General features: G+C 49.2%; 1 protein-coding gene across 2 annotated transcripts in view; it reads left to right on the forward strand.

Moving 5' to 3' along the window:
- Positions 1 to 23542, forward strand: part of LOC124796299 (importin-7) — a 183057-nt gene that overhangs the window by 11471 nt on the left and 148044 nt on the right. The window lies entirely within an intron of this gene.

Below are 23542 nucleotides of genomic sequence, written 5' to 3' on the forward strand. Positions count from 1 at the left end.
TTGTAGCTAAAAGTCTTTGCTGCAGAATGTGCAAGTTCGAATATTGTTGGAGCACAGTTTAATGGCACGTTTTTACATTTTACATGAAATAATGACATGTAATTTGCTTTTTAAAATGTGTAATCTCTGCTTTTGCCCACAAACAGTAATTTATAATAAACCACAAAAAAAATGCACCACTCTTCTGTCCTACATAGTTTCGACTGTAGGCAATCTGTGTAATGGAGGTGAAAGTAAGTTTGGATTCTCAGTCCACTTCAGTAGAGCTGCTATGTCCCCAGTTGTGAATGGGATAATGTAGCTGATATTCCCTTTTCATACTAACAAGCCTCGAAGGATAATTTCAAGCTTAGACCAGGCAAGCATTGTCATTTTATGGTGAGAAGAAGTTGCAGAATAGGATATTGCCTGCTTAATTGGTGTACACCACAGCTTCATCATTTGATCATTCATACATTATCGCAAGACATAAAACATTCAAGGCCTGCCTTGTAGTAGTTGTCTATGTTCAACACCACCACCTGGAATCTACTTATAACTAGTAGGTATCCCAAGGAGAATGCAACAAAACTGTGTAGTCTTTTTGAGGCATCTGGGATGACTGTGTCAATCCTGACAGTGCACAGCTGTCTGCACAGGGCCATTTGGCTTCTGTGTGTCCATTAAGAATGGCAGTACAAACCTCCAAGCACCATAGCTCACAGACGTAGCACAGGGGCAACACCTTTATTGAAAGTTTGATTAATGTGGTGGGGGCCCTCTTCACTGCAATGTGCATTCTTTGTGTAATATCTCATGACTGTCGTAAAAGTGTGTGTAGACAGTTAGGACCAGTTAATGTCTCGTATGCACAATTTTTTGTTTAACGGGAAAAGGGTCGTCAGTCATGTTTCGAGCTGGTATGTACAACTGTCTTGACATCTCTCATCGCTACGGCATAACTAGGGGGTGAAGGTAAATTTGAGGGCTGTGCAGCATTGGAACAAAATCCTCCTACCTATTGTCCACCTCTCAGGGGGCTCAGCGTTTAGTTGCTGGGTGCAGACTTGGCGACACCAGGGTCCCTGAGCCGGGGACTGGGAAGTGCCACCATTTCTCAATACCGTAAGCTCTGAGCGTGCTTCAATGACCACTGTAAGGCGCGACCGTGGAACGTTCTACGGTACAGAGCCCGGGGATCTTGGCTTAACTGCCTGGGTCACGAGGATGGTATAAACCTCTATTAAAAAAAACCTCAATCTCAAGGTGTGCTGTGCGCCGAGAAGACGCATGGCTGTTGAGGTAGAACAGTTGCTAGCGGGCGACCTCTGGGGAACCTGCCGCCCCCCGGGTGTATTATGCTTACCCAGGCAAGCGGGGCTCTGTCTGGGTGGACATATCTCTCCCTAGCTGCTCGTGGGACCACCATGAAAAGAAATACGAATAGTGCACAAGCACGAGTCTCTAAGAAAGGAAAGTTCAATGCTTTAAAGTATGACCCCCATTCGTTCCCTTCCCTGCCCACACTAAGGGAGGAACCACGATCTAAATTACCTGGTGCGACGTATTCTCCTCGATTTCTGGTTTGCAGCCGAACAGATGGGGACGCCTTTCTGACAACAAAGCCACAGTTTTTTGTGGAAAATTTAGAGGACAAGTTTGGAGAAGTTGAGGGCATGTCTAAAATGAGGTCTGGAGCAGTCCTCATACAGACAGCATCCACAGCAGTCACAGGCCCCCCCAGGGGGTCCTCAACTCTTTTTGTGGATACGTGCGTAGCGAGCATGGGACCCCGAGCTAATGTGGCCGTACTTCCTTTCCAGGCTGCACACCCTCCCTTTCTACATCCTTCCCCATCCCCCATCTTCGCCCCCCACCCCCTCACCACCACCTGTTTCCTTCCCTTTCTCCCCTCTGGGAGTATGTTTTGTGCCTATGTCCGGAGACAGACGCTCGGAAATGTAACACATTCTTCACTTTCTGTGCTTGCAAGTATCCATCCTTCCTTTGTCCTTCTCTTTTCCTTACCTCTTCTCTTAACCCTTTTCTCCGCTGCGGTGTTTGAGACCTATCTTCTTTCCTTTCCCTTTCTCTTGTTTCCTCCCTGTGTGTGTCTGAAGGCCGACCCACGCATTTACATGCGTAGCCGGTGACGGGGTAACGCGTAATTCCCCGCCCCGGGTAGGCAGGTAGGACACGTACGTACCCCCTGGTAACGGCCAGGCCCAGGGAGGGGTGATTACCCGAACTGATACCTTCCAAAAGCGCCGATTGGTCCCTCCATCCGTTTCTCGGGAGGTGTGACCTGAGGTGTGAACAATCACCTAAGAGGAAGTGCCCTCAGAGAGGGCCCCTACAAGGAAGGAGCACGCCATTGGAGATGCTGGTAATCACGGGGGGGTACTTCCGCAATGGTTTCCTCATCTTCTACTATGTCTGCTCACAAGCGTAAGTTCAGTGAGTCTCAGCCACAGACAGTCCTTCCATCGTTGCCACAGTTCCTTGTTGTTTCTCGATCTGACGACAGTCATGACTTCTCCACGGTCAACCCTTTAATTGTTCAGAAAGGTGTCGACGCACTTGCAGGTCCTGTAAAGTCTTGTTCCAGATTACGAAATGGCACCTTGTTGTTAGAAACAGTCAGTGCCATTCAGGCACAAAAATTGCTGCGTACTTCACTGGTACACACCTTCCCTGTCCGGGTGGAAGCGCACTGCACTTTAAATTCATCACGTGGGGTCATTTATACACACTCCCTCGACAGATTGTCTGACGAGGAAATTCAACACTACCTGTCTGACCAGGGTGTAACGGCTGTTCATAGTCATTAAAAGGGTTGACATGAACATCATTCCAACCCGTACTGTCTTCTTGACATTTGACAAAGTTCAACTCCCATCGAAAATCAAAGCGGGCTATGAAATAATTTCCGTTTGCCTTTACGTCCCAAACCCTATGCGTTGCTATCGGTGTCAGCGGTTCAATCACACCAGCCAGTCCTGTTCCAATGCGGCCAAATGTGTTACGTGTGGCAAGAATGCCCATGAGGGTGCTTGTCCACCTCCATCCCCTCGTTGCATCACACTGTATGGGTGACCACGCTGCTTCCTCTCGTGATTGCCCCATTTTTAAAGACGAAAAGCTCATTCAGGAAATCAGAGTGAAGGAAAAGGTGTCGACCTTTGCTGCTCGAAAATTTTTCGCCAGTCGAAAGCCCACAGTGCCTCAGACAGGAAAATACAGCACTGTCCTTGCCTCTCCTCGGCCAACAAAGGAGGTGGCCACACAGTCTTGTGATTTCACCTTTAGTGCCACGGTCGTCAGATCGGCCAGCGCAAAGATCGCCCGTTCAACCTCCCCACTTTCGCTTGCTCACTCTATGGCTCACCCTCCATTGGGTTCTGCTAAATCTCGAGCCCAGAAGTCAGACACCAAGACTTCGAAAAAAGAGCATACTCGTGAAGATTTTTTTACGTACCCCAACTTCACAACCATCGGTTCCTCCTTCATCTAAACATCATATTTCCAAGAAGGCTAATAAGAAACCCAGTTCCTCTCCTTCTCCGCCGAGGTGTGTCTCATCTACAGCACCACCTGGCGGTAACCGCCCTTGGTCGTCTTCTGTGTCGCCGAGGCGCACTGCTGGCGGCCGATCAACCGGCCGATCGCTGGTGGCAGGAGCTGCTCCTGAACAACCTATGGATCAGGATCTTCTGCCTTCGGCTGAATGCCATTCCATGCTGTCGGTCGCAAGCTCTGAGCAGTCGTTGAGTTGACGGCAACCTTAGTCACATTCCTCCATTTTCTGTTCACCCTATGTCCATTATCCACTGGAATATCCGCGGCATTCGACCCAATCGGGATGAATTGTCGATCCTCTTACGATCCTACTCACCGGTCATCTTCTGTCTTCAGGAAACAAAAGCTGCGCCCCCACGACTGCTTTGTTCTCCCCCATTTTCAGTCCGTCCGATTTGATCTCCCCTCTGTTGAAGGCACTCCAGCACATGGAGGACTTATGATTCTTCTCCATGATACTTTCCATTATCACCCAATCCCCTTAAACACTTCCTTCCAAGCTGTCGCTGTCCGTCTTTCCCTTTCTGGATACACCTTCTCTCTTTGTACTGTATACATTCCATCGTCCACACCAATGGCACAAGCTGATCTCCTTCATCATCTTGGTCAGCTTCCACCCCCTCTATTTGCTGGTTGGGGACTTCAATGCCCACCACCCGCTTTGGGGATCTCCATATTCTTGTCCGCATGGCTCACTATTGATAGACGTCTTCCACCAAGCAGATCTTGTTTGCCTCAACACTGGGGACCCTACATTTTTGTCTGCCTCCACGACAAATTTCTCTCATTTGGACCTTTCAGTCAGTACTGTTCCGCTAGCTCGGCACTTCGAATGGTTCGCCCTTGATACACACTCAAGTGACCAGTTTCCATGTGTCCTTAGACTGCAGCCTCAACTGCCATATATGCGCCCGCGACGCTGGAAGTTTGCCCAAGCCGATTGAACACTTTTTTCGTCTCTAGCGACATTCGATGACCGTCACTTTCCTAGCGTCGACGATGAGGTCACACATATTACAGATGTTATTCTTACAGCTGCGGAACGTTCAATACCACGCACCTCCGAATTGCTCCGGTGCCCCCCAGTTCCTTGGTGGAACAAGGCACGCCGTGACCCAATACGTGAGCGGCAACATGCTCTTCGCGTTTTCCACCACCATCCTACTTTGGCCAACTGTATCCGCTATATGCAGTTCCGAGCGCGATGCCGTCGCGTCATCCGCGATAGCAAGAAGGCAAGCTGGTACTTCTTTACTAGCTCATTTAACACCTTCACTCCCTCCTCGGAAGTTTGGAGTCGATTAGACGGTTATCTGGCGCACCTAGCTTCTCCCCGGTCTCTGGGCTCACTGTCGCGCATGATACGTTAGTGGACCCCGTCGCAATTTCTAACTCATTGGGTCAACACTTTGCTGAGATTTCGAGCTCTTCAAATTACCCACCAGCGTTTCTCCCGAAGAAATGTGCAGTGGAAGTGCAACCTCTTGCTTTCTCCTCTCAAAATCGCGAAAGCTATAATAGTGTTTTCTCCATGCAGGAACTCCAACATGCACTCTTTTCTTCTCACTCCTCCGCCCCAGGACCGGATGGTATCCACATCGAAATGTTGCTGCATTTATCAACGCATAGTCTGCGTTACTCCTTCACCTTTATAATCGAATTTGGACTGTCAATACTTTTCCCAGACGATGGCGGAAAGCTATCGTCGTTCCTGTTCCGAAACCTGGAAAGGACAAACATCTCCACTCTAGCTATCGCCCCATTTCTCTCACGAGTAGTGTATGTGAGGTTTTGGAGCGTATGGTGAATTGCCGTTTAGCTTGGTGGCTGGAGTCCCGCAGTCTTTTAACACCTGCCCAATGCGGTTTCCAAAAGCACCGTTCTGCAGTTGACCATCTTGTTGCTCTCTCCACTTATATTATGAACAATTTTCTCCGGAACGCCAAACAGTAGCAATATTTTTTGATCTGGAGAGAGCATACAATACCTGTTGGAGGACAGGCATCCTCCGCACACTGTTCTCTTGGGGCTTTCGAGGTCGGCTGCCCCTTTTTCTTCGCGAATTTATGGCAGAGCACACATTTAGAGTGTGGGTGAACACTACTCTCTCCCGTACTTTATCCCAAGGAAACGGGGTACCCCAGGGCTCCGTGGTAAGTGTTGTACTGTTTGCCATTGCCATAAATCCAATTATGGACTGTCTCCTTCCCGATGTCTCAGGCTCCCTCTTTGTGGACAATTTTGCAATCTACTACAGCTCTCAACGGACCAGCCTTCTCGAATGACTTCAAGGATGTCTAGATCGCCTCCACTCTTGGAGCATCGAAACCGGCTTCTGCTTTTCTCCTGGTAAGACTGTGTGTGTTAATTTTTGGCATCGTAAGGAGTTTCTTCCACCTTCCTCACATCAAGGACCTGTCAACCTTCCGTTTTCGGACGTAGCTAAATTCTTGGGTCTTATGTTCGACAGAAAACTTTGCTGGTCCTCCCACGTTTCCTATCTTTCGGCTCGCTGTCTGCGATCCCTCAACACCCTGCAAGTCCTGAATGGTACCTCCTGGGGAGCAGACCGAGTGGTTCTTCTCCGCCTCTATCGCGCCTTAGTGCGCTCGAAATTGGCTATGGAAGCATAGTTTACTCCTCTGCTCGGCCGTCTATTCTTCGGTGTCTCTACTCTATCCACCACAGTGGATTACGTTTAGTGTCTGGAGCTTTTTACACCAGCCCTGTGGAAAGCCTTTAAGCTGAGACTGCTGAACCTCCGCTGTCCAATCGGCGAGCAGTCCTTCTGAGTCGTTATGCTAGTCATCTGTCTTCCATGCCTGCTAATCCGGCCCAAGACATTTTTTTCGACGCCTCCTTGGATGTAGGGTATGCAGGGCGCCCTTCCTCCCTACCACCACTGGGAGTTTGCTTCCGTCAACTGCTCCATTCTCTTTCCTTCCGCTTTCCTAAAACCTTCTTGACAACTTGAGGTACAGCACCGCCTTGGCTCCTTCCCCGGACCTGCCTGCTCCATGACCTTTGTCAGTTTCCCAAGGATGGTACTCCTTCACTTGTTTATCGTTGGGCATTTGCTGCTCTATGTGCACAAATGAAGGAAGCCACATTTATTTACACTGATGGCTCGAAACCATCATTAGGTGTAGGGAGTGCCTATATTGTTGGCGACACCCCAGATCGATTTTGGCTTCCCGACCAGTGTTCGGTTTATACTGTGGAGCTTTACGCTGTTCTCCAGGCTGTCCAATACATCCGTCACCATCAGCAGATACAGTATGTTATCTGTTCAGATTCTCTCAGCTCTCTCCTCAGTCTCCAAGTTCTGTACCCTGTCCACCCTCTGGTCCACTGGTTTCAGGACTGCCTCCACTTGCTTCCACTTGGGGGGCGTCTCTGTGGCGTTCCTCTGGATCCCAGGACACGTTGGTATCTGTGGAAATGAGGCGGTCGATATAGCGGCCAAGGCTGCAGTCTCTCTTCTTCAGCCAGCTATTCGCAAGATTCCCTTTGCCGATCTACGGAGTGTTTTATGTCGTCGTGTTACTCTTTTATGGTACGCACATTGGTCGACACTTCCCAGTAATAAATTGCGGGACATGAAAGCTCTTCCCTGTGCTTGGACCTCTTCCTCCCGAACGCGTCGTCGGGAGGAGGTAATTTTAACTAGACTCCAGATAGGGCACTGTCTTCTTAGCCATTGACATCTTTTAAGTGGTGATCCTCCCCCACTCTGTACCCACTGCTCTCAGCTGTGGACGGTAAGACACCTTTTACTTGAGTGCCCCTATTTTACTCCATTACGTGTCCATCTACAGCTATCGCCTGATATATCTTCCATTTTAGCAGATGACACGCGCTCAGCCGATCGCGTTCTCGAGTTTATTAGTGCCAGTGAGATGACGTCAGTCATTTGAAGCTCTTTTTGGGGACAACAACCCCCTTCTATAGTGTTTTTTTTTTTAAGCTTTCCTTCTATTTTTAGTTTCTCCAATTTTTTGAGTTTCGTTCCCATTTCTGCCTTTTCCTAAGTCACAGACTGGGCACTAATGACTGTAGCAGTTTTGCACCTTAAAAAAATAAAATAAAATAAAACGTCACGGGCATTGCTTGCTTGTGACGAGCTCGGTGATTTTGCAGTCTCTATTACGCCTCATAAGAGCGTCAATATGGTTCAGGGACTTATTTTTCATCGTGACCTGTTGTTGCAGTCTGACGACGAGCTCCGTGCAAATCTGGAATGCCGTGGTGTCCACTTTGTACAACGTGTCTTCAGGGGACCTAAAGATAGTAGCATCGCCACCAGCACCTTCATCTTGGCTTTCGAGGGCGACACCCTGCCCGAGAAGGTCAAGGTGATAATATATCGATGTGATGTTAAGCCTTACGTCCCTCCTTCCATGCCCTGCTTTAAGTGCTGGAGGTTTGGACATATGTCATCGAGATGTGACGCCAACCCTACCTGTCGGGATTGTGGGCGTGCCTCCCACCCTAACGTCCCATGTTCGCCGCCCCCTGTTTGTGTCAACTGCAGATAGAAACATCCACCTTGCTCGTCATACTGCGCGGTTTATCAAAAGGAACGGAAAATTATGGAGTATAAGACTTTGGACAGGCTCACTTACACAGAGGCTAAAGGCAAGTACGACAGACTTCACCCTGTGTGCATTTCATTGACATATGCTGCAGCAGCTTTGATGTCGCCATCCCTGGCGATGAGCCCCCAAGCTCAGCCGCTTTTTGTGGGCCCTCCAGCCCGGCCGTCTATTCCTGCCCCCGTGGTAGTTGGGGGAACACACTCTTCCGTTGCTGCCCTGTTTTCATCATCGGGAGTAACAACCCCTCCTTCTTTGGGGACTGTAGTCCCCACCTCTGAGCCGGAGAAGTGCCTGCCTCCTCTGGCTCCCCTCACGCGGAAGGGATCGCTTGGTGCCCTCCCTTCCACAGTTACTGCCCCTCCAGATATCAGCCAGTGGCTGAAAAAGCCACCGCATGAGGGCCGAAGGGCTTCCAGGTCTTCCTCGGTCCATGAGAGTGGGTCGGAAAAGCCGACCCAGCCTCATAAACCGAGGGACAAACGGGACCCTACCAAAAAGAAGAAAAAGCAAAAGGAGAAGGACATAGAGACAGAAAAGGGGTTCACCGCTGCACCTGAAGATGATGTGGAGCATCTAGTGTCTACTCAGGAGCTAGATGTTGCTCGATCCGCAGCTCCTGTGGAAGTTGATCAGGCTACTTCGCAGTCGGTGGTGGCGAGCGCTTCTAAGGCGTGACCTATTCCCCCCAAGTTCTTTCATGTCCTCAGTCAGATACCATTATCTTTCAATGGAATTGCCGTGGTTTTTTCCACCACCTTGCTGAGTTGAAACGGCTTTTATGTCGCTTCCCTGCCACTTGTCTGGCCCTACAGGAAACCTGGTTTCCTGTTCGGCAGACCCCCTCCCTCTGTGGCTACTGGGGTTACTATAAGAACCGCTTAGAATACGACAGGGTGTCTGGCTGTGTCTGTGTTTATGTTCTTGCCACTGTTCCTAGTGCCCCAGTGCCACTTCACATGGCTCTTGAGGCTGTGGCTGTTAGAATCCGGGCAGGAATGGAGCTTACCATCTGTTCCCTCTACCTTCCCCCGGATGAGGTTGTCCCTCTTGCTGACCTCGCTGCCTTGTTCGCCCAGCTCCCCCCGCCATTTCTCCTTTTAGGAGACTTTAATGCCCACCACCCTTTATGGGGTGGGGCCCAGATCTCGGGCCAGGGTAGGAACATTGAGGCTCTCTTGGCATAGCAGGACATTTGCCTCCTTAACACTGGTGCTCCCACATATTTTAGCTTGACTCATGGCACATACTCGGCCATTGACCTCTCTCTTAGTAGCCCAGGTCTTCTTCCATTCCTCAGTTGGAGGGTCCACGATGATCTCTGTGGTAGCGACCACTTTCCTATCCTGGTTTCTCTTCTTCAATCCCAACCCCCTGACCAGCTGCCTCGATGGTCTCTTCGTGGAGCTGATTGGGCAGCCTACACCTCAGCTACTATGGCCATTACTCCTCTTCCAGGTGACATTGATTTGGCAGTGGACGAGGTCACTATGGCCATTGTTTCTGCTGCCGAGGCAACTGTCCCCTGTTCTTAGAGTACCCTAAGGCGTAAGTCAGTCCCTTGGACACCAGAGATTGCAGAAGCTATCCGGGACCGCCGGCAAGCCCTGCAACAACACCAGCTTCGTCCTTCCATAGAGAATCTGGTTGCCTTTAAATGGCTGCGGGCCCGGGCTCGGCAGTTAATCCGGCAGAGCAAACAGGACTGCTGGGAATAATATGTTGTCACGATAGGTTCTTGCACCTCCCCATCTCAGTTGTGGTCGCGGGTTCGGCGCATTTTTGGCTTTCGCCCTCATGTGACTGCCCCTTGCCTTTCTCTTCTGGGTACACTTTGTACTGACCCAATCGCCATTGCAGAGTTCTTCGCTCGTATTTCCACGACAGCAGGCTACAGCGCAGAATTCCGTGCCATTAAAGAGCAGGCTGAGCGTATGCAGTTGTCGTTTCGCGCGCACTGTGAGGGAACAATATAGCGCCCGGTTTAGTGAATGGGAGTTCCAAAGTGCCCTTACAGCTCGCCCTGATACCTCTCCAGGTCCAGACCGAATTCACAACCAGTTTCTTCGCCATCTCTCGGCGCACTGTCAGGGTGAATTACTCGCCCTGTTTAACCGCATCTGGACGGAGGGCGTTTTCCCAACTCGTTGGCAGGATAGCGCTACCATCCCGGTGCTGAAACCTGGTGTAGGTCTGCTGGTGGTTGACAGGTATAGCCCTATCGGCGGCTCATGTGGATCCTCGATGCTCGGGGCCGTCTGGCTCAGCAACAGGGGGGGGTCTTCCGTCAGGGCCGCTCAGCGATTGACAATTTAGTCTCTCTAGAGTCGACTATTCGTACAGCTTTTACTCGGCGAGATCATCTAGTTGATGTTTTCTTTGATATTCGGAAGATGTAAGATACCACCTGGCGCCATCATATCCTTGCTACGCTGCACGAATGGGGCTTACGGGGTCCACTTCCGGTTTTTCTATGGAATTTTCTCTCCAATTGCTCCTTTCGGGTTAGAGTTAGCACTTATTTTAGCTCAGCTCATATTCAGGAGAACGATGTTCCACAGGGCTCGGTTCTCAGTGTTCCTCTCTTTTTGGTGACGATTAATGGTCTTGCAGCTGTGGTGGGCTCGTCGGTCTGTTCCTCTCTATATGCCGATGACTTTTGTCTTTATTACAGTTCCCCAAGCATCAGTGTTGCTGAATGACGGCTGCAGGGAGCTATCCGTAAGGCACATTTTTGGGCATCCAACCATGGTTTACAGTTCTCAGTCTCTAAGACCCGAGTGATGCATTTCTGTCATCGTCAAACGGTCCATCTCCATCCAGAGCTCTACCTTGCCAATGAACTCCTTCGTATTGAGGAGACGCATCGCTTCCTTGGCATACTGTTTGACTCTCAGCTCACTTGGACACCTCATCTTCACGAGCTTAAGCAACAGTGCTGGCGGCACCTCAACATCCTTTGCTGCCTCAGACACGCCATTTGGGGGGCTGCACGAACAACCCTCGTACACCTCTATAAGGCTTTAGTCCAGTCCCGTCTCGGCTACGGGACTGTGGTGTATGACTCAGCAGCACCTTCAACGTTGCAGATGCTCGACCCGATTCTCCATTGTGGCGTCAGACTGGGGACAGGTGCCTTCCACACTAGTCCAGTGACTAGCCTTCTTGTAGAAGCTGGAATCCCTCCCCTACAATTCTGCCGACAACAGTTGCTTGTGTCATACATCGCCCGCGCCCATGCCTTGCCCGACCACCCAAACTGCAGGCTCCTTTTTCCATCTTCTGCACTCCCCTCCCCACGACGGCGGCCTAAGTTGGGTCTCCCGATTGCGGTCTGCGTTCGTTCCCTTCTCTTGTGACTCAAGTCCTTTCCCCTCCTCCATTCGTCTGGCCCTCTTCTTATACCCCTCCTTGGTCCCTCCCTCGCTTGTGGCTTTGCTTGAATTTGTCCTGCGACTCCAAGTCCTCCGTTCCACCTGCCAGTCTTCAAAAATTCATGGCTCTTCTTGCCTCATTTCGAGATACAGGTGTAGTCTACACCGATGGTTCTATGGTCGATGGTTCTATGGTCGATGGACGCACTGGGTTTGCTTTCATCCACAGCAACTACGTTGAGCAGCATTCCCTGCCTTGTGGGAGCAATGTTTTCACTGTGGAGCTGGTTGCTCTTTATCGTGCACTAGCTCACCTTTCCTCCTGTCCTGGGGAGTCATTTATCATATGCAGTGATTCCCTGAGTGGATTGCAAGTACTCGACCAGTGTTTTTCTCGGCACCCTTTGGTGCGCGGTATTCAAGATGCTATTTTTGCTCTCGCCAAGTGTGGTCGTTCAGCGACGTTTGTGTGGACCCCGGGCCACATTGGCATTCCAGGAAACGAATGTGCCGGTCGGTTGGCCAAGCAGGCCACCTCTTCGCCACCCCTGGAGCTTGGTCTCGTGGAAAGAGACCTCCGGTTAGCCCTACATCGCAAGGTCCACGATGTCGGGAGCTCTGAATGGTCTGTCTTGAACATGCCAAATAAGCTCCACATGGTAAAGTCGTCCACAGCCATATGGAACTCGTCCTTGAGGAGCCCACATAGGGACTCAGTTGTTCTCTGCCGTCTCCGAATTGGACATACGCAGTTGACCCACAGCTATCTCCTTCACCATGAGAACCCGTCCAAGTGTCGCTGTGATGCAGGGCTGACAGTGGTCCATCTTCTGATGGACTGCCCCCTTTTAGCCCCCTTGCAGCAATCCTTTAATTTACCAGCTGCTCTTCCTTTAATTCTAGGTGACAATGCCTCTCTAGTTGACTCAGTTTTACGTTTTATCCGTGCAGCTGGGTTTTATCACTCACTCTAGTGTGGGCACTCTCGCATGATTTCTCAGGCTACACCCACTCCAGGGACTTTTAATTGTGACGTGGATACCAAAATAGTGTCTTTTATGGTAACAAGTTGTGTTGGTACCTTGATAAACACTTTCCAGCTGGAGGTTCTTCGTTTGTAGGTGAGTGGTTGACCTTTTACCTGATCCATCAACCACTGTAGTCTGTTTTACCCTTGTCAACTATTTGCTCTGCTCCTTTTAAGTGTCCTCTATTTTGTGTTATTGCAGTGTTCATTTTAGCTCTGTACCCCTTGGTGTTCCCTCCCTCTGGGTGCAGAGGTTACGCTTTTACTGTATAGGCCTTTTACAAGTATGTCTGTCTGGAACAGGGGACTGATGACCTTGATGTTTAGCCCCCATCAAACACCACCACCACCACCACCACCACCACCACCACCAACAACAACAACAACAACAACAACAACAACAACCACCAGACCAACAGAGAGCAAATCATGCGTATCTCATGAACACCTTCCTCCAGGGGACCTAATTCAATCAAATTCAATTGTTTGCTGTCCCAAGCAGATGAGAATTTGTTGTGCTCTACATTTTACATAATTTTTGTGAAATATGCTGAAGCTACAGTTCTGGTACATTAGTGTAAAAGGGCGTGCAAAATCAGCTAAGTTGAAAAATCCATACGATTCGCACATTTATTTACTGATTACATAGGTCAGGTGAGCACCATACATCAGAGGTGGCTACCCATGTAGCTGACTGTGCGTGTGATGTACACAAGGTTTTCTTAGATTAGGTAACTCTCCATCCAGTCCAGTTAATGATTGCTGTGGGAAACGCAGAAGTATCAGTGCAAGATTCAAAGGAATACCCCCGCCCCCACTGGTGAGAACATTAAAATCGTATTGGTTAATTGCCGAAGCATTCACAACAAAGTGATAGAGTTTGAGGCATTCCTAAGATGCATTTATCCTTACATAATACTAGGTGCAGAAAGCTGGTTAAATCTTTCACAGCTACAGATGTGCTCTCTGTATTCCTCGCTGGGCCAGCTTTTGTTATGGCAGTACTGCTTGCCAGATGCTGGCGCCTGTGCAGAGGTAGTGTTTCTGGCGATGTGAAGTACTTACCATCTGACTTTTTGAAAACTATTAGGTGAAAAAATTGATTTTTACGCATCTTATTGTCTGATATCTTCACTCAATAAAAAACTGAATTTCTTTTTGTTACCTGTCATACTTACTCTGCAGCATTGAAAAGTAAAACATTGCATGAGTTTTTAAATATGTGCTAGAGATAAAAACACATTGTGTAAACTTCATGTATGATTGATTTTTACCTCATACACAGCAGTAGGTAATATATCAAAATTTTATTTAAAATGTAGGACAGAAGTGTATCTCATTTATTTCTCAAATTATTGGGTTTTGTATCAAAAGGACACAGATGATGTGGTCATAACAATAGGCTATGTCATAAGTAGTTAAAGATACTGAAATGAGGTCTTTTGCAAATGATAGCACTCAGTGAGGCACATATGTTGTATGATAAATACTCGGAAACATATATAGTCACTGTCCGCAACAGTGAGAAGTCTGCGGCCCAGGATGCATACAGATGTCCATAGCGCTGTAGCAAAAACCAAGCAGCGTGCATGTAGTAACACGATTCACGTTTCTGTCGCACTTCACCTAGTGTAGGCCGGGAACTGTCTGCTAGACCTGCCCGATGTGAACTGACTGGGCCCGGCGCTTGCTGCCGGAGTAGTAGTAGTAGTAGTTGTTGTTGTTGTTGTTATGCCGGCAGAGGTAGCGTCCGAATTCTCGCGTGCCCTCTGGTGGACGGGACTCTACTTGCAGCAACTACCGTCCGTGACGCGCCGTGCCAATGTGCGCCTCCCGCGATCTTTCAGGTGGCTACAGCACTCCTCCTCCTTTGGGGGGTGCAGCCACTGTGATCCACTGCGTCGGAAGGTGGAGCGTCGGGCCGGAGCGATGACCTCCACATCCATTGGATGGCCGGAGTCGAGGGGATCTGCCAACCCTCGAGCCGGAACCTTCGCATACGGCTGGAAGTGACCCACATGAAGAGGCCCCCGTCGTCCCACAACCGGAGCCCAGGACAGAACGGGCGACAAGCTGTCGAACGCCGGATCCTGTTCCACCTCGGGAGGGGCAAGACCCAGTGGCGGGGACAAAGGGGAAGGGACGACCCCAGGTGAACCAGCCTCCTGAGAAACCGGGCCTGCTAGGGGGGCCGGCTCTCGCTGTGGCATTTCGAACGATGGTGATGCCAGTGCTGGAGCTACTGGAGGCTGCCAAGGCTGAGAGGCAGTGCGGCAGAGTCACAGCGGGGAGAGGAGGTAACGTCCTCTGTGAAACCAACACAGGTGCCGGCAATGGGGAAGCCGGTGTCCGAGAGGTCGGAGGGTGGGTGCCCGAACGTGGAGGTAGCTGATTTTGGTGACGACGTACCACCCGGTCCCCCGCCTGCAAGGTATAGAGCCGGCGGCCATGTCGGCTCAGGACCACCGCCGGTATCCAACGTGGATTGCGACCAAACCCACGGGCCCAGACTGACATACCCAGTGGAAAGCCAGGCACTCCGTTTTGTGAAGACTGGCGAGGACCAGGCCGGAGGAGGTGCAGCAGAGTCCTAGGTTGACGCCCATGGAGGAGCTCTGCGGGGCTGCGTTCTCCCATTGGTGTGGTCCGGTATGCCGTCAAGAAAAACGTCAATGCTTCCTCCGCAGGAAATTCGTGCACATAGTTTTTTATCTGCGTCTTAAATGTGCGCACCATGCGCTCGGCTTCCCCATTCGATTGTGGATGGAAGGGGGGAGAGCAAACGTGCCGAATACCGAAGCGCCTACAAAAATCCTGGAAGGTCTGCGAAATAAACTGCGGTCCATTGTCCGAGACCAGGGTGATTGGCAGACCTTCCACAGAAAAGATTTTTGCTAGTGCCTGGATTGCAACTTCTGAAGTGGGTGAGGAGCAGCGAACCACATATGGGAATCGGGAATAAGCATCAATGACAATGAGCCAAAAGCCATTGAGAAACGGGCCCGCAAAATCGATGTGAACATGTTCCCATGCTTGGGTTGCCGGCGGCCATGAAGAGAACGCTGCCCTGGGAGATGCTTGTTGGCTCGCACACTGGGAACAGGCGGCCACCAAGTGCTCAATTTCTCTGTCAATACCGGGCCAGTACACATGTCTGCGAGCGAAGTTTTAGTACGCGAAACACCCCAGTGCCCCGCATGTAATAACATGAGGACCTCCCTTCGTAAACCTGCAGGAACAACCACACGAGGAGCTGTATCATCGGTAGCCAGAAGGAGAACTCCTTCCAAGACCGAGAGGCGGCCTCGTAGAAGAAAATAATTACGAAGAGGGTCCGAGGCCCGGCCCGGAGGGCGGGAAGACCACCCCTGCTGAATGAGGCGAACTACTTGCCGGAGAACCGGGTCAGCCGCCGTTTCCCTGGCTACTCGAGAACTAGTGATCGGGAAGCCATCAACCGCGTGGCGGGACACCACATCCAAATGAAAACATATAATCTCCTCTCAATCGAACGTAGGATCCGGGCCCACCGGAAGACGGGAAAGTGTGTCGGCGTTGGCATGCTGTCCTGTAGGGCGAAAATGAATGTCATAATGGTACTTATAAAGGAACAAGGCCCAGCGCTGTAGTCTGTGGGCCGCCCTATTCGGAATCTGAGAGGCGGGGCCAAATAACGATATTAACGGCTTATGGTCAGTGATTAACTGAAACTTCGTGCCATACAAGAAAGGGTGAAACTTGGTAACAGCGTAGACAATGGCCAAAGCCTCTTTTTCCACCTGGGAGTAATGCGCCTGCGTGGGACTAAGCGTTTTATACCCAAACGCCAGTGGTTGCTCGGAACCATCTGCGTTGCGATGGGCCAGGACCGCCCCCACCCCATACTGCGAAGCGTCTGTAGCCAGGACCAACGGCTTATGGGGATCAAAAGTAGCCAAACAAGGGGCTGACGTGAGGAGGCCCTTCAACGAGGTGAACGCTCGCTCGCATGCAGGCGACCAATCAAAAGGAACACCCTTGTGCAGAAGGCAGTACAGGGGGTGGGCTATAGTGGAAGCCCTGGGAATGAACCGGTGGTAATAGGCTATCTTGCCTAAAAAAGCTTGTAATTCTTTCAGCGAAGCGGGCCGAGGAAGGTTGACGATACCTTGGGTCAAACTTCCTAGTGGCTGGATGCCGTGCCGAGATATGGTGTAGCCCATATACTCAATGGACGGTTGGAAGAAGGTTGATTTATGCAGGTTGCAATGCAAGCCCACAGACCTGAATTTGAGAAAGAGGGTGCGAAGGGTGTGCAAGTGTTCCTTCGTGCTGCGGCCTGTGACAATTATGTCATCCAGGTAATTAATACAATGAGGGATTGTTGACGTGACATGCTCAAGATAACGCTGGAATATCGCCGGGGCACTGGATATTCCAAAGGCCAACCGCTGGTATTGGTATAGGCCAAACGGAGTGTTGATGACCGCCAGCCGTTTGGAGTCCTCATCAAGGGGTATGTGATGATAAGCCTCCGACAGATCGATTTTCGTAAAATATTGGCCTCCTGCCACAGCGGAGATCAATTCATCAGCACGAGGCAAAGGATAGGTGTCCACCACCAATTGTGAATTAATGGTGGCCTTGAAATCGCCACAAAGACGTAATTTTCCCGAGGGCTTCCTTACAATAACGAGGGGCGAAGCCCACTCACTGGAAGAAATGGGAAGAACGACCCCTAGGGCTGTCAGCCGGTCTAGCTCTTCCTTTACTTAAGGGCGGAGAGCCATGGGGATCTGCCTCGCGCATAGAAAACGCGGGCGAGCCGACGCCTTCAACGTTAAGTGAGCTTCAAAATCTGAAACACGCCCCAGGCCCTCCTCAAAAATATCTGGAAAGTCTGAGATCAAAGATTCCAATGATTGATAGGGAACGTCTTCGGAGACCAACTGTATGGTGTCAGCGATAGAAAAACCGAAAGCTTGAAAGGCATCCAGGCCAATAAGGTTAGCGGAGCTCGCATCACTGACAACAATAAAAGTAATAGGCCGAGTGACTGATTTGTAAGTCATGTCGGTAGTGATTGACCCAACAGGTGAATGAACTGTTTACCATAACCACGTAGATGCCGATAAACTGCCACCAACGGGGGCGATCCAAGGTCGGAATAAGTTTGTGCATTCAACAACGAAACTGCTGCGCCCGTATCTACTTGCAGTTGTAACCGGCGCGACCGAACCGACACCTCGATAAAGAGTTTGCGTGCCGATGCGTCGGGAGCCTGGCCCGATGAAACTTCCTGAATGTCAATGTCCATGTCCTCTGCACCTGCTTCCTTCGATTCTTTTGAGGCTGAGCCGCAAACTTTAGCAATGTGACCTTTTTTATTACATTTGCGACAAACGGCCCAACGCTGGGGGCACTCTGACCGATCATGATGTATACAGCACGACGCACAGGACGGCAACAGGGGCCGGCGGCCGGAATTTTGTTTACGCGCCGTGCGGGAGCGGCCGTAACGGCCGGATTGTACTGCTCGCACGTCGTCTATCCCGGACACAGTGGACACGGCCGCGCCGCCCTGAACTTCCGCGACGTCGGACCACGCTTCCAGCTGTTGACCTGCTGCGTGAGAGACTTCATACGATTGAGCAATGGACAGGACTTCCTCGAGGGAAGGATCTTCTAGCTGCAGGGCCCGTTGCCGGACCTCCCTATCAGGGGCCGAACGAACAATGACGTCGCGTACCATAACGTGGGCATACGACTCTCGCGACTGCTCCGTGACAAAATGACACTTGCGACTAAGACCGTGCAGGGTAGCTGCCCACGCCCGGTAAGACTGATGGGGCTGTTTCTTGCATTGATAGAACTCGACCCTAGCCGCCACAACATGCATGCGGCGGCGATAATATGAAGACAGCAAGGAACACAATGCGTCAAAAGACAAGGACGAGGGTTCCTGCAGCGGCGCTAGCTGCCGCAAAACGTGATACAGCGAGGGAGATATCCAAGACAAGAAGAGAGCACGACATACCTCCGCATCGGCAACATGAAACGCCTGGAAATGCTGCCGAAGGTGATGTTCATATGCGTCCCAATCCTCCGCCGTCTCGTCATACCGGGGAAAGGGAGGAGGGAACTGCGCCGGAGCAGACGGCGTGGGGAGCAACGCCGGAAGCACTTGGCTCATGGTGGCCATGAGCTCCGTCTGCTGCGCAACCAAAACCCGCACCAAATCCTCCATGCCGTGGAGAAGCTGCGAAACCGGACCGACGATGCAACACGCGAAAGAACGACCCTACTCGTCGCCAATTGTGTAGTAACACGATTCACGTTTCCGTCGCACTTCACCTAGTGTAGGCCGGGAACTGTCTGTTAGACCTGCCCGATGTGAACTGACTGGGCCCGGCGCTTGCTGCGGGAGTTGTTGTTGTTGTTGTTGTTATGCCGGCAGAGATCGCGTCCGAATTCTCGCGTGCCCTCTGGTGGACGGGACTCTACTTGCAGCAACTACCGTCTGTGAAGCGCCGTGCCAATGTGCGCCTCCCGCGATCTTTCAGGTGGCTACAGTCCACAGCACCTGTAGAATGGCATAGCAGGATGTGTATACATGCCCACACCAGTGGAAGGGTTAAAACCTGAAATTGACAGTAGCAAGATATCTGTGGAATATTTAAGCATATATTGAAAGGATGGAGAATTGGAGGTGGTGTATTTGTCACGGTAGACAAGAAACTCAAATCCACCAAGATAGAAATTGAAGCTGGATGTGAGACTGTTTGGTCACGACTCAGTGTCAAGAGTGGGCACCAGACTCACCTCATGATGATGTAACCGAAAACTTTAGAGAACCTGTTTGCTTGTACATAAGTTCCCTAATCATACAGTGATCATTCCTATCGGATTCTGTACCCAATTTACAGCTGAATTAGCCCCTCTGTTAGCTACAATGTCTTGTAATTTCCTTGGACAAAAACAAAAAACTGTGCCTACTGTCTAATATCTTTGATATCAATTTATGGTAGAATCTTAGAACATATTCAGAGTTCAAAACATAATGTGTACCTCAAACAGAATGACCTTCATCATGCCAAGCTGCATGGATTTTGAAAACAGATCCTGCGAAACCTAGCTCGCACTTTACTCAAGCGATTCTATGGGGTATCAAGTAAAATTTGTGACTGGATTGAAGAGTGTGGTAGGGAGGACACAGCATGGATGGAGAGTCATCAACAGTGTAGAAGTGACTTCGAGTGTACCCCAGGGAAGTGTGTTGACTCTCTTGCTGTTCATGTTGTATATTAATGACCTTGCAGACATTAATAGTAATGTCAGACTTTTCACAGGTGATGCAGTTATCTACAACAAAGTTCAGTTTAAATAAAGTTGTGTAAATGTGCAGTCAGGCCTTGATAAGATTTCAAAGTGGTGCAAAGATTGGCAACTTGCTTTAAGTGTTCAGAAATGTGAAATTGTGCACTTAATGAAACAAAACAGATAGTATCCTATGAACACAACATCAGTGGATCATAGTTGCAATTGGCGAATTTGTACAAATAACTGTGTTTAACATTTAGTTGGGACATGAAATGGAACAATCACTTAGGCTCAGTCGCTGGTAAAGAAGGTGGCATATTTTGCGTTATTGGTAGAATTTGGAGAAATGTGGTCAGTCTACAAAGGAAATTATTTACAAATCACTTGTGCCCCATTCTAGAATATAGCTCAATTGTATGGGACTCTTTGCTAATAGGACTAACAGGGTATATTGAACTTACACGAATAAGGGCAGCATGAACAGTCACAGGTTTGTTTAATCCATGGGAGAGTCACAGATATGTTGAAAGAACTGAACTCGCAGACTCTTGAAGATAGACATAAACTGTCCAAAGGAAGTCAACTAACCAAAGTTTCAACAACTAGCTTTAAATGATGACTTGGAATATACTAAAACACCTTACATATTATTCCCGTGGGGATCATGAAGACAAGTTTAGATTAATTACAGCATGCAAGTATGCATTTAAACAATCTTTCTTCCCACAGTTCATATGTGAAAGAAACTGGAAAAAGCCCTAATAACTGATGCAGTGGAATGTACCCTCTGCCATACACTTCACAGCAGTTCGCAGAGTGTAAATGTAGGTGTAGATCTGCGGGCATTTACATGATTTAGTTGGCTTGAAGCTAGTTGAAACTTGGAAGTTCGTTGTATGATCTTAGGAGGGCTGTTGTTGAAGAATGAGACAGGCTTGACCCAGTGTCTCAGCTGATCTGTGGATAGTACATAAGAGGATCCGAGTTGATTACACAAGCCAATTGGGGGACATGGATGTGTTCAGAAAAATGTTTTATTTGGATAATTGAGCTGTATGTTATTATTATTTACCAGTTTGCCTACAAAAACTACATACTTATAATAATGTGAATGTCTTTCGTTATTACAAAGGCACGTATAGTAGGAATGTATGTAGTACAGCATAGTTAACAAACACAAGTAATACATATGCATTTTGCATGTACAGAACATACATATAGAATTAATACTTGAAAAAAATCCTTGATTGTGGTGTCTATGCGAGCCTACCCAATTATGAGCAGCTAAGTTACACTCTTTTCTCAGGGTGTATATTTGCTACTAGTTGCTTGTATTGAACTTCAAACTTTCCCAAGGCAGTATCTAAGCATGTAAATTCTTCAGAAGCAGCAGGTATATATTTTAATCTTCTTTTCTGAACCACTGGTTGATGGGATATTGGCAGTGTCAGTTGTACGAGTGTTGGGATTAAAGATTTTGCTATCCTCTGTTATTAGATGCCTTGGATATCTGCTTCAATGACACTCGTCAATTGTTGAATGTCTTCTTCATTACATTCCTGGCACAAGTTTACTTTGCTCCGGCAAAGTTAATACAAGTGATTGTAACAGAGTACAAATGGTTACTGTTGTTGGCAACTCAGAATTTGTGTGTTTTTTTGTGGGCGGGTGCATGCGTGTTCGCTTCAAATGATTAAACACTTCATTTGACCGAAATTCGGATTGTCACTGTTGAACCATGTGTTACAGTCACAGGTTGAAGTTGCAGATACTGAGTGTTATCCAGCAACAGATTTTGATTTCACAGATGTGCAGAGATGAAACAGGCAGCTTTTATTTTATTAATAATAAAATTCGATACACATGTGATAAAACATGTTTTTCGAGAAGTTTAGATTTGCTATACATTTAAGAAAGTTTGTAAGTTATGTTCACATGTAGAAAAATATATTTAAAAAATTTTAATGTAAAAGCTCAGTAGCTATTTGAGGTGATTTATACACTTGCTTTTAAAAGGCATGATATTTTTCTGTTCTGCATATTATGACTGGCTTTGCTCCAGTTTCTTCAGTGATGAGAAGGGTCCAGGCTCGACTGTATATCCAGATCAGGATAGAGCTTTTATTTGATTTATACTGCAGTTATCACAGAATGGTGATGGTTTACAGAGATGAGTACATTGCACACTATTTCTCCAAGGGTAACACCCCACCCCCAGGGGGCTAACAGTTCTTTTGTGAGTTCGTGTGTGGCGCACATGGGGATCTGAGCTATTGCAGCCAATTCATCATGCCCTGGCTGCACTTCGTTCACCCTGCCCTCCCTCCCTATTTTCACTCCTTCCCCATTGTCCCTCCTTCCTCTCTCTCGGTGTTCTGATTCCTGTCGACCTGGCCACCCACCTGGTTTCCTGTATTGGTTGCAATTTTGTTCCTTTTGCTGGTTCGTTCATTCTTTTTGGCATTTAGGTACTAACTCGAGATTTGACCTTCACTTCAAAATTTCCTGTTTCTTATGTGAGCCATATGGGGAAAAACTCCCTCCCCTAGCATCCACAGTGTGGATTCCTCTGCCCCCCTTCCTTCCCCTCTCCCTTTCCCACTGTAGCCCCCTTCCACCCTTCTAGGTCACCAGAACGTGTAGCCAGTCTGTGTGGTAGGGCTGTTAAGTACCCATATGGCTGAGCCCCCGGACAACACAGGAATCACACTACTGATACCTGAGCTGTTCCGTCCCCATGTATGCCAAGGAGTGGTTGCTTATCTTCTTGGAGCATCAGAACTCCCGGCAAAGGCCGTCGTGCCAGACGGCTCTTGCTGTGGCTGGGTGGCACCCATGGGGAGAGACCCTGGTCAGAGTGGGTGGTATCAGGGTGGATGCTTGGCACATGAAATGTATCAAACTGCAAAAATCTGGCCGTTCTCAAACGGCTGTCTCTTCGAATGATGAAGGATCATTGAATGCTGCTTCGTATGACCAGCAATCTTCTCTTCCCTTTCTACACCATGGGAGCAGGGCAAGGCTCGCCGTCTTAGAGTGAAACTCTTTCCCCTTTACCTTGTCTGTACTAAGGTGGATGGGGACACATTCACCACCACAAATCCAGTGTTTCTCGTGGAAACGTTGAGGGCAAGTTTGGTGAAGTGGAGTCTTAGTAAGATGCTGTCGAGCTCCCTGCTGATCAAAGCTTCTTCTGCCACCTAATCCACAGCTCTCCGTGGTGTCTATGACTCCTCACCAATTTCTGAATATGATCCAGGCAGTAATTTTTCATAGGGACCTCATCCTGCAAACTGATGAGGAACTACGGGCTAATCTGGAGAGGTGTGGTGTTTATTTGTTTGACGTATGCAGAAGGGTCGCAAAGACAACCACACTGATACTGGCATCTTCATTTTGGCTTTCGAGCGGGATACCCTCCCAGAGAAGGTCAAGGCTTGTGTGGTATAGATGTGATGTGAAGCCGTACGTCCCTCCACCTATGTGGTGCTTTCGGTGCTTGCATTTTGGGCATGTCTTCCTGCTGATGGCAGACCCTTTGTGTTGTGACTGTGGCCACCCACTCTGTGAGGGAATCCCCTGTGTTCTGCCACCTGTGTGTGTCAGTTGTGCTGACTGCCACTCCCCTCGCTCACCGGATTGCCCGGCTTACAGGAGAGAAAAGAAGGTTCAAGAATACAAGTCCCTGG

Source organism: Schistocerca piceifrons, chromosome 4 (genome assembly GCF_021461385.2).
Source record: "Schistocerca piceifrons isolate TAMUIC-IGC-003096 chromosome 4, iqSchPice1.1, whole genome shotgun sequence".
Lineage (NCBI taxonomy): Eukaryota > Metazoa > Arthropoda > Insecta > Orthoptera > Acrididae > Schistocerca > Schistocerca piceifrons.